A 12,139-nucleotide genomic window follows, 5' to 3' on the forward strand; every position below is an offset into this window, starting at 1 on the left:
CATTGTCAGACACATTACAACAGCTGTATCGTGGACATCATTGTCAGACACATTACAACAGCTGTATCATGGCTATCATTGACACACACATTACAACAGCTGTATCGTGGCCATCATTGTCAGACACATTACAACAGCTGTATCGTGGACATCATTGTCAGACACATTACAACAGCTGTATCGTGAACACCATTGTCAGACACATTACAACAGCTGTATCGTGGCCATCATTGTCAGACACATTACAACAGCTGTATCGTGGACATCATTGTGAGACACATTACAACAGCTGTATCATGGCTATCATTGTCAGACACATTACAACAGCTGTATCGTGGACATCATTGTCAGACACATTACAACAGCTGTATCGTGGCCATCATTGTCAGACACATTACAACAGCTTTATCGTGGACATCATTGTGAGACACATTAGAACAGCTGTATCGTGGACATCATTGTCAGACACATTACAACAGCTGTATCGTGGCCATCATTGTCAGACACATTACAACAGCTGTATCGTGGACATCATTGTCAGACAAATTACAACAGCTGCATCGTGGCCATCATTGTCAGACACATTACAACAGCTGTATCGTGGACATCATTGTCAGACACATTACAACAGCTGTATCGTGGCCATCATTGTCAGACACATTACAACAGCTGTATCGTGGACATCATTGTCAGACACATTACAACAGCTGTATGGTGGTTATCATTGTCAGACACATTACAACAGCTGTATCGTGAACATCATTGTTAGACACATTACAACAGCTGTATGGTGGTTATCATTGTCAGACACATTACAACAGCTGTATCGTGGACATCATTGTTAGACACATTTCAACAGCTGTATCGTGGACATCATTGTCAGACATATAATAACAGCTGTGTCGTGGACATCATTGTCAGACAAATTACAACAGCTGTATCGTGGCCATCATTGTCAGACACATTACAACAGCTGTATCGTGGCCATCATTGTCAGACACATTACAACAGCTGTATCGTGGACATCATTGTCAGGGGTATTTCAAGGCAAATATCTCGCCCACTATTGCATTATTTGTTATTTTCATTTCAACAGCTGAACCACTATTGTCAATAGGCACTACAACAGCTAAAGCACGCCCGCTATTGTCTAGAGTATTATTACAACAGCTAAAGCACGTCCGCTATTGTCAAGAGTATTATTACAACAGCTAAAGCACGTCCGCTATTATCACCAGCACTACAACAGCTAAAGCACGCCCGCCATTGTCAATAGTATTAGAACAGCTAAAACACGGCCATAACTGTCAAAAGCATTATTACAACAGCTAATGCACCTCCGCTATTGTCACCAGCACTACATCAGCTAAAGCACATCCACTATTGTCAACAGCATTATTTTAACAGCTAAAACACGGTCATTATTGTCAACAGCATTATTTCAACAGCTAAAACACGGTCATTATTGTCAACAGCATTATTTCAACAGCTAAAACACGGTCATTATTGTCAACAGCATTATTTCAACAGCTAAAACACGGTCATTATTGTCAACAGCATTATTTCAACAGCTAAAACACGGTCATTATTGTCAACAGCATTATTTCAACAGCTAAAACACGGTCATTATTGTCAACAGCATTATTTCAACAGCTAAAACACGGTCATTATTGTCAACAGCATTATTTCAACAGCTAAAACACGGTCATTATTGTCAACAGCATTATTTCAACAGCTAAAACACGGTCATTTTTGTCAACAGCATTATTACAACTATATCATGGCCACGTCTGTCATTTTCTGCACTCGTCCTGAGCAATAGTTTCAGCTAGATTGATTGTGTAAGGGTGGCAGGGACCAGAGCTTTTACAAAGACTGTTGGAAATAGACTCCATACTGACACCACACAGACCTACTCCACAGATTACACCATCACCAGCAAAGGACTCGTGTAAATCAGTGTCGCAACTAGAGGACCTACCGTTGGCGAAATCAAAATGTCTGTTTAACAGATTAGTCTATTCACTATAACGTACCAGCATGTATTGTGGAGGTTGAAGCTTGGTGATATTGGGTGGCATTTGGTTGGCCGTGGATCTGTCTTGCGATCATTGGACGGGGTGGACTCCACAGAGAAGAAATCACCATGCTTGTTCCTCTGACACAACAAGGTGGTCCTAACGTCATGGATTACAAGGCCCGTCCACACGGAGTGGTTCATAATACCTCTTCTTCTAACATGTTAAAACAGTATGGTGACGTCACGTTATTGTAATTGCAGTTAATTCCGAGCCAGGCCTTCATTGGTCATTCTGAACGAGCGTCAGGCAACACACGCTTACTTTTAGTGCAACCTGTGCGACTGGCGGGTGCTACCGTAGGGCAGGACATGCTTACCTTTTGGCGAAAACCATGTGTCATCACCGATTTTGAGTGATCCATTCACATTTTTATCCCTATTTTGCCTTCCGCGAATGTTTTTTTTTTCTGCGGGTAATCGAGACTGGTTGTTCTCTGACGTTGACATTTTATATTTTTACAAGTAAAACTTACTGGACTACAAGTCAATGTGCAAAATTATATAGAAATTATTTAAGAAACATAACGTGGTTCAAGTCGAAGAAATCACTCTAATCTTCCCTTCGGGGATCTTGATTCTACTTCCAGCATCAACAGGTTCAAGGAACTTCTGCATTACATCACAGATAGGAACTGGCCTCTTAGATACAGTCATTACCTAACTCCTTTTTAACATGCTTAGGACGTCTTGATGAGACGTGGTTATGGGCTCAAGTTTCAGAACAGACTTCTGGCCCACCTGAGAAATTCCAAGGGTAGCAAGACAGAACGTTTCTCAGCAGCTCATCTGGTTAATGCCACGACTCGTGCAAGCTTAAATGTGCGCCATCAGTAGACATACGTGTCACGGAATCTTGATAGTCAGCGGACAATGGTAGATTGGTGTGGATTCAGATGTGGATGTCCTGACCAATGCATTGTTTTGCAAAGGAACCTATGTTTTGGAGCTTGTCACACTTTAATTGTAACCTTTCTACCGCGTTGATGTAGTTTGGTGCTTACATTTCCAGTATGTTGTTGCAACGTGCTTTGAAAACTGAAGATAGGTGGGCACACTCAAGGTAAACTGCTTTGGTATTATCAACTAACTTAGAGATTGACTGATATATAGAGAATCTCACCCGAGTATTTGACATCAAATATATCAACGAGTGTTGAGATTTTATTTATCATCCAACATCATTCTTTCAACTTCTTCAGTTTGTAGACAGTAATAAACAGTGTCTTAAGCGTAAAAAGTAGCAGTAGCAGAGCCATTAGTGATGTCATTTGATGATAACCAATGACGTCACAATGGTCTGCAAAGCGTTGTGGTGCAATTTCATTGCAGCGATATCTACAATAGCTTGATCTTACCCAAGCAATATCTCCTGTGGTAGCCAGTATTTTTTGGGATGATAAACATTCATATCTAACAAATATGTATTTTTCACTTCATACATAACATTCCTCCTTATGAATCAAGACGCCATTCTATCTGAGTGGGGTCTGTCATCGGACCCGGCTATTACGACATGTTTCCCTATCTTGTCACATATGTAATCTGCCTTGCATTCGATTTCTCGTCAAGTCAGCTAACACAATGTGCATTTGGAAAATCAACCTTCTTCATCAAAGTTCCTTGAAAGCTTGTGGCATTTCTCGGGACTAAACCTCCCTGAAAATGAAAGGTCATTCTGCAACAACAGACCAATCAAAATGGCTTTAAGTCAAGCCGCCACACAGAGCAAGATCTAAAGGAGTTTTGCACTCCACATATGAATATTACGTAACAGCCCTCTGTAAGTTTCCATAAAGAGATCTTAGGGCAACGACTATCATCAATCTGTGTATAGAGTTAATGCCGTCGAAGATCGCCTTGTGCCACGGGGCTCCGACGGAGAGAGTTTAAAGTGAACACCACGGGATTACGTCAAGAGAATTGTTATTTTGTATACCGTCCATGTAGTTGAATACCGTCAATGTAGTTTTATATCGTCCATGTCGTTGTATACCGTTCCTGTAGTTGGATACCGCCCATATAGTTGGTTACATCGTATATATTGTTTAGATACCGTCCATATAATTGGGTACGTCATGACTATTGTGAGGATACGTCATGACTATTGTTTGGATACGCCATGAATATTGTTTGGATACGATATGAATATTGTTTGGATACGTCATAAATATTGTTTGAATATGTTATTAATGGTGTTTGGATACGTTATGAATATTGTTTGGATATGTCATAAATATTGTTTGGATATGTCATGTTGTTTGCATACGTCATGAATATTTTTTGGATACGTGACGCACATTGTTTGGATACGTCATGAATGTTGTTTGTATATGTCATGAATATTGTTTTGATACGCTATGAATACAGGTTCGATACGTCATGAACATTGTTTGGATACGTCATGAATACTGTTTTGATACGTCATAAATATTGTTTGGATACGTCATGAATAATTTTTGGATACGTCATGAATGTCGTTGGATACGTTATGAATAATGTTTGGATACGTCATGAATGTTGTTTGGATACGTCATGAATACTGTTTGGATATGGCATGAATATTGTTTGGATATGTCATGAATACTGTTTTATGCTTCATTAATATTGTTTGGATACGTCATGTTGTTAGGATACGTCATGAATATTGTTTGGGTACGTCATGAATATTGTTTGGATATGTAATGTTGTTTCGATACGTCATGAATGTTGTTTGGATACTTCATGAATACTGTTTCGATATGGCATGGATATTGTTTGGATATGTCATGAATACTGTTTGTATGCTTCATTAATATTGTTTGGATACGTCATGTTGTTAGGATACGTCATGAATATTGTTTGGATACGTCATGTTGTTTGGATACGTCATGAATATTGTTTGGATATGTAATATTGTTTCGATACGTCATGAATATTGTTTGGGTACGTCATGAATATTGTTTGGATATGTAATGTTGTTTCGATACTTCATGAATATTGTTTGGATACGTCAAGAATATTGTTTCGATACGTCGTGTTGTTTGGATACGTCATGAATATTGTTTGGATACGTCATGAATATTGTTTGGATATGTAATGTTGTTTCGATACGTCATGAACATTGTTTGGGTACGTCATGAATATTGTTTGGATACGTCATGTTGTTAAGATACGTCATGAATATTGTTTGGATACGTCATGAATATTATTTGAATATGTTATGTTGTTTGGATCTATCTGCCTAGTCACCTCTGCGGGATCAGCTCAAACACAAACGCATGCTCCAAGCACATGGTATAGTATTACCCCAGTCAATGGATCTGTGTGGCCATTCAAATTGTCATTCTCAGCGCCGTGGGGAGTATACAGACAGTATTGGATTGCGTCAAATTACCTTCTAATCCTATCGGGTACCCAACTGTGTGACCAGAGGCACAATTCGAAACAGTCATTTGCTTAAAGAGACGAATGTTTTACAACCATGTTTAAGTGTTGGCAGACCGGATAAATAAATAGACAAATAAATGAATCTTGATCTGAGTCTTAATATATCCCAATTCTATAAACATCTCCAGCAATGATTCCCATTACTACGATGTATGGTTTACACTGGAATAATTATTTCAAATACAAAATACTCTTCTGACACGACAGCTATTCATTAAACGAGGAAATGCATTAAGTTCCCCCGATACATGCGTGTGCAGGGGATTGAGAGAGACGCGGCTGTGAAAGAAATAGACGTCGACAAGGATGTCCGTGCGTAATGGTACTTAAACGGAGAGGGTACAGCCATCTAGAGAACGCTTTCTCACGACCAGTGTTCATGAACATCAAGTGATTTTCCTCGCGTGTCGAAAGGGAGCATATTTGCCGGGTTACCATGGCAAAGTTAATCTATTTCCTAAGGCACCAACAAACCGACGTTTTTTTAACTAAATGGTGATTCATTTTCCGTGGATGTAGTGCGAGAGTACCTAAGTGAAACAGATGCTCTGCCAGGAGAGGGGGTAGTGGCGATCGAGTTTACAGGGGATAACAGACACAGACAAACACAGAAACAGACACAGACACACACTGACACAGACACACACTGACACAGACATACACTGACACAGACACACACAGACGTACACATAGACAGACACAGACACATATATACATACAGACACACACAGAGACACAGACATACACACAGACACGGACACACATACATACACACAAACACAAACAAACATACACACAGACACACACACATACATACACAAAGACACACACACAGATACACAGACACGGTCACATGCACAGACACACACACACACAGACATACACATAGACACACACAGAGACATAAACGGACAGACACACACAAACACACACGCACAGACACACACACGCACAGACACAGACATACACATAGACACAGACACACACACACATACATTGACACAGACACACACACAAACGTATACGGACATACACACAGACACAGAGACACGCAGACACACAGACATAGACATACACACACACGGGCACAGACACACACAGACGTCATGGCTATCATTGTGAGACACATTACAACAGCTGTATCGTGGCAATAATTGACACACACATTAGAACAGCTGTATGGTGGTCATCATTGTCAGACACATTACAACAGCTGTATGGTGGTCATCATTGTCAGACACATTACAACAGCTGTATCGTGGACATCATTGTTAGACACATTACAACAGCTGTATCGTGGACATCATTGTCAGACACATTACAACAGCTGTATCGTGGACATCATTGTCAGACACATTACAACAGCTGTATCATGGCTATCATTGACACACACATTACAACAGCTGTATCGTGGCCATCATTGTCAGACACATTACAACAGCTGTATCGTGGACATCATTGTCAGACACATTAGAACAGCTGTATCGTGGCCATTATTGTCAGACACATGAAAAACAGCTGTATCGTGGACATCATTTTGAGACACATTACAACAGCTGTTTCGTGGTCATCATTGTCAGACACATTACAACAGCTGTATCGTGGCCATCATTGTCAGACACATTACAACAGCTGTATCGTGGACATCATTGTCAGACACATTACAACAGCTGTATCATGGCTATCATTGACACACACATTACAACAGCTGTATCGTGGCCATCATTGTCAGACACATTACAACAGCTGTATCGTGGCCATCATTGTCAGACACATTACAACAGCTGTATCGTGAACACCATTGTCAGACACATTACAACAGCTGTATCGTGGCCATCATTGTCAGACACATTACAACAGCTGTATCGTGGACATCATTGTGAGACACATTACAACAGCTGTATCATGGCTATCATTGTCAGACACATTACAACAGCTGTATCGTGGACATCATTGTCAGACACATTACAACAGCTGTATCGTGGCCATCATTGTCAGACACATTACAACAGCTTTATCGTGGACATCATTGTGAGACACATTAGAACAGCTGTATCGTGGACATCATTGTCAGACACATTACAACAGCTGTATCGTGGCCATCATTGTCAGACACATTACAACAGCTGTATCGTGGACATCATTGTCAGACAAATTACAACAGCTGCATCGTGGCCATCATTGTCAGACACATTACAACAGCTGTATCGTGGACATCATTGTCAGACACATTACAACAGCTGTATCGTGGCCATCATTGTCAGACACATTACAACAGCTGTATCGTGGACATCATTGTCAGACACATTACAACAGCTGTATGGTGGTTATCATTGTCAGACACATTACAACAGCTGTATCGTGAACATCATTGTTAGACACATTACAACAGCTGTATGGTGGTTATCATTGTCAGACACATTACAACAGCTGTATCGTGGACATCATTGTTAGACACATTTCAACAGCTGTATCGTGGACATCATTGTCAGACATATAATAACAGCTGTGTCGTGGACATCATTGTCAGACAAATTACAACAGCTGTATCGTGGCCATCATTGTCAGACACATTACAACAGCTGTATCGTGGCCATCATTGTCAGACACATTACAACAGCTGTATCGTGGACATCATTGTCAGGGGTATTTCAAGGCAAATATCTCGCCCACTATTGCATTATTTGTTATTTTCATTTCAACAGCTGAACCACTATTGTCAATAGGCACTACAACAGCTAAAGCACGCCCGCTATTGTCTAGAGTATTATTACAACAGCTAAAGCACGTCCGCTATTGTCAAGAGTATTATTACAACAGCTAAAGCACGTCCGCTATTATCACCAGCACTACAACAGCTAAAGCACGCCCGCCATTGTCAATAGTATTAGAACAGCTAAAACACGGCCATAACTGTCAAAAGCATTATTACAACAGCTAATGCACCTCCGCTATTGTCACCAGCACTACATCAGCTAAAGCACATCCACTATTGTCAACAGCATTATTTTAACAGCTAAAACACGGTCATTATTGTCAACAGCATTATTTCAACAGCTAAAACACGGTCATTATTGTCAACAGCATTATTTCAACAGCTAAAACACGGTCATTATTGTCAACAGCATTATTTCAACAGCTAAAACACGGTCATTATTGTCAACAGCATTATTTCAACAGCTAAAACACGGTCATTATTGTCAACAGCATTATTTCAACAGCTAAAACACGGTCATTATTGTCAACAGCATTATTTCAACAGCTAAAACACGGTCATTATTGTCAACAGCATTATTTCAACAGCTAAAACACGGTCATTATTGTCAACAGCATTATTTCAACAGCTAAAACACGGTCATTTTTGTCAACAGCATTATTACAACTATATCATGGCCACGTCTGTCATTTTCTGCACTCGTCCTGAGCAATAGTTTCAGCTAGATTGATTGTGTAAGGGTGGCAGGGACCAGAGCTTTTACAAAGACTGTTGGAAATAGACTCCATACTGACACCACACAGACCTACTCCACAGATTACACCATCACCAGCAAAGGACTCGTGTAAATCAGTGTCGCAACTAGAGGACCTACCGTTGGCGAAATCAAAATGTCTGTTTAACAGATTAGTCTATTCACTATAACGTACCAGCATGTATTGTGGAGGTTGAAGCTTGGTGATATTGGGTGGCATTTGGTTGGCCGTGGATCTGTCTTGCGATCATTGGACGGGGTGGACTCCACAGAGAAGAAATCACCATGCTTGTTCCTCTGACACAACAAGGTGGTCCTAACGTCATGGATTACAAGGCCCGTCCACACGGAGTGGTTCATAATACCTCTTCTTCTAACATGTTAAAACAGTATGGTGACGTCACGTTATTGTAATTGCAGTTAATTCCGAGCCAGGCCTTCATTGGTCATTCTGAACGAGCGTCAGGCAACACACGCTTACTTTTAGTGCAACCTGTGCGACTGGCGGGTGCTACCGTAGGGCAGGACATGCTTACCTTTTGGCGAAAACCATGTGTCATCACCGATTTTGAGTGATCCATTCACATTTTTATCCCTATTTTGCCTTCCGCGAATGTTTTTTTTTTCTGCGGGTAATCGAGACTGGTTGTTCTCTGACGTTGACATTTTATATTTTTACAAGTAAAACTTACTGGACTACAAGTCAATGTGCAAAATTATATAGAAATTATTTAAGAAACATAACGTGGTTCAAGTCGAAGAAATCACTCTAATCTTCCCTTCGGGGATCTTGATTCTACTTCCAGCATCAACAGGTTCAAGGAACTTCTGCATTACATCACAGATAGGAACTGGCCTCTTAGATACAGTCATTACCTAACTCCTTTTTAACATGCTTAGGACGTCTTGATGAGACGTGGTTATGGGCTCAAGTTTCAGAACAGACTTCTGGCCCACCTGAGAAATTCCAAGGGTAGCAAGACAGAACGTTTCTCAGCAGCTCATCTGGTTAATGCCACGACTCGTGCAAGCTTAAATGTGCGCCATCAGTAGACATACGTGTCACGGAATCTTGATAGTCAGCGGACAATGGTAGATTGGTGTGGATTCAGATGTGGATGTCCTGACCAATGCATTGTTTTGCAAAGGAACCTATGTTTTGGAGCTTGTCACACTTTAATTGTAACCTTTCTACCGCGTTGATGTAGTTTGGTGCTTACATTTCCAGTATGTTGTTGCAACGTGCTTTGAAAACTGAAGATAGGTGGGCACACTCAAGGTAAACTGCTTTGGTATTATCAACTAACTTAGAGATTGACTGATATATAGAGAATCTCACCCGAGTATTTGACATCAAATATATCAACGAGTGTTGAGATTTTATTTATCATCCAACATCATTCTTTCAACTTCTTCAGTTTGTAGACAGTAATAAACAGTGTCTTAAGCGTAAAAAGTAGCAGTAGCAGAGCCATTAGTGATGTCATTTGATGATAACCAATGACGTCACAATGGTCTGCAAAGCGTTGTGGTGCAATTTCATTGCAGCGATATCTACAATAGCTTGATCTTACCCAAGCAATATCTCCTGTGGTAGCCAGTATTTTTTGGGATGATAAACATTCATATCTAACAAATATGTATTTTTCACTTCATACATAACATTCCTCCTTATGAATCAAGACGCCATTCTATCTGAGTGGGGTCTGTCATCGGACCCGGCTATTACGACATGTTTCCCTATCTTGTCACATATGTAATCTGCCTTGCATTCGATTTCTCGTCAAGTCAGCTAACACAATGTGCATTTGGAAAATCAACCTTCTTCATCAAAGTTCCTTGAAAGCTTGTGGCATTTCTCGGGACTAAACCTCCCTGAAAATGAAAGGTCATTCTGCAACAACAGACCAATCAAAATGGCTTTAAGTCAAGCCGCCACACAGAGCAAGATCTAAAGGAGTTTTGCACTCCACATATGAATATTACGTAACAGCCCTCTGTAAGTTTCCATAAAGAGATCTTAGGGCAACGACTATCATCAATCTGTGTATAGAGTTAATGCCGTCGAAGATCGCCTTGTGCCACGGGGCTCCGACGGAGAGAGTTTAAAGTGAACACCACGGGATTACGTCAAGAGAATTGTTATTTTGTATACCGTCCATGTAGTTGAATACCGTCAATGTAGTTTTATATCGTCCATGTCGTTGTATACCGTTCCTGTAGTTGGATACCGCCCATATAGTTGGTTACATCGTATATATTGTTTAGATACCGTCCATATAATTGGGTACGTCATGACTATTGTGAGGATACGTCATGACTATTGTTTGGATACGCCATGAATATTGTTTGGATACGATATGAATATTGTTTGGATACGTCATAAATATTGTTTGAATATGTTATTAATGGTGTTTGGATACGTTATGAATATTGTTTGGATATGTCATAAATATTGTTTGGATATGTCATGTTGTTTGCATACGTCATGAATATTTTTTGGATACGTGACGCACATTGTTTGGATACGTCATGAATGTTGTTTGTATATGTCATGAATATTGTTTTGATACGCTATGAATACAGGTTCGATACGTCATGAACATTGTTTGGATACGTCATGAATACTGTTTTGATACGTCATAAATATTGTTTGGATACGTCATGAATAATTTTTGGATACGTCATGAATGTCGTTGGATACGTTATGAATAATGTTTGGATACGTCATGAATGTTGTTTGGATACGTCATGAATACTGTTTGGATATGGCATGAATATTGTTTGGATATGTCATGAATACTGTTTTATGCTTCATTAATATTGTTTGGATACGTCATGTTGTTAGGATACGTCATGAATATTGTTTGGGTACGTCATGAATATTGTTTGGATATGTAATGTTGTTTCGATACGTCATGAATGTTGTTTGGATACTTCATGAATACTGTTTCGATATGGCATGGATATTGTTTGGATATGTCATGAATACTGTTTGTATGCTTCATTAATATTGTTTGGATACGTCATGTTGTTAGGATACGTCATGAATATTGTTTGGATACGTCATGTTGTTTGGATACGTCATGAATATTGTTTGGATATGTAATATTGTTTCGATACGTCATGAATATTGTTTGGGTACGTCATGAATATTGTTTGG

Source organism: Haliotis rufescens, unplaced genomic scaffold, assembly GCF_023055435.1.
Source record: "Haliotis rufescens isolate VD_foot unplaced genomic scaffold, xgHalRufe1.0.p SCAF_3, whole genome shotgun sequence".
In the NCBI taxonomy this organism is placed as follows: domain Eukaryota; kingdom Metazoa; phylum Mollusca; class Gastropoda; order Lepetellida; family Haliotidae; genus Haliotis; species Haliotis rufescens.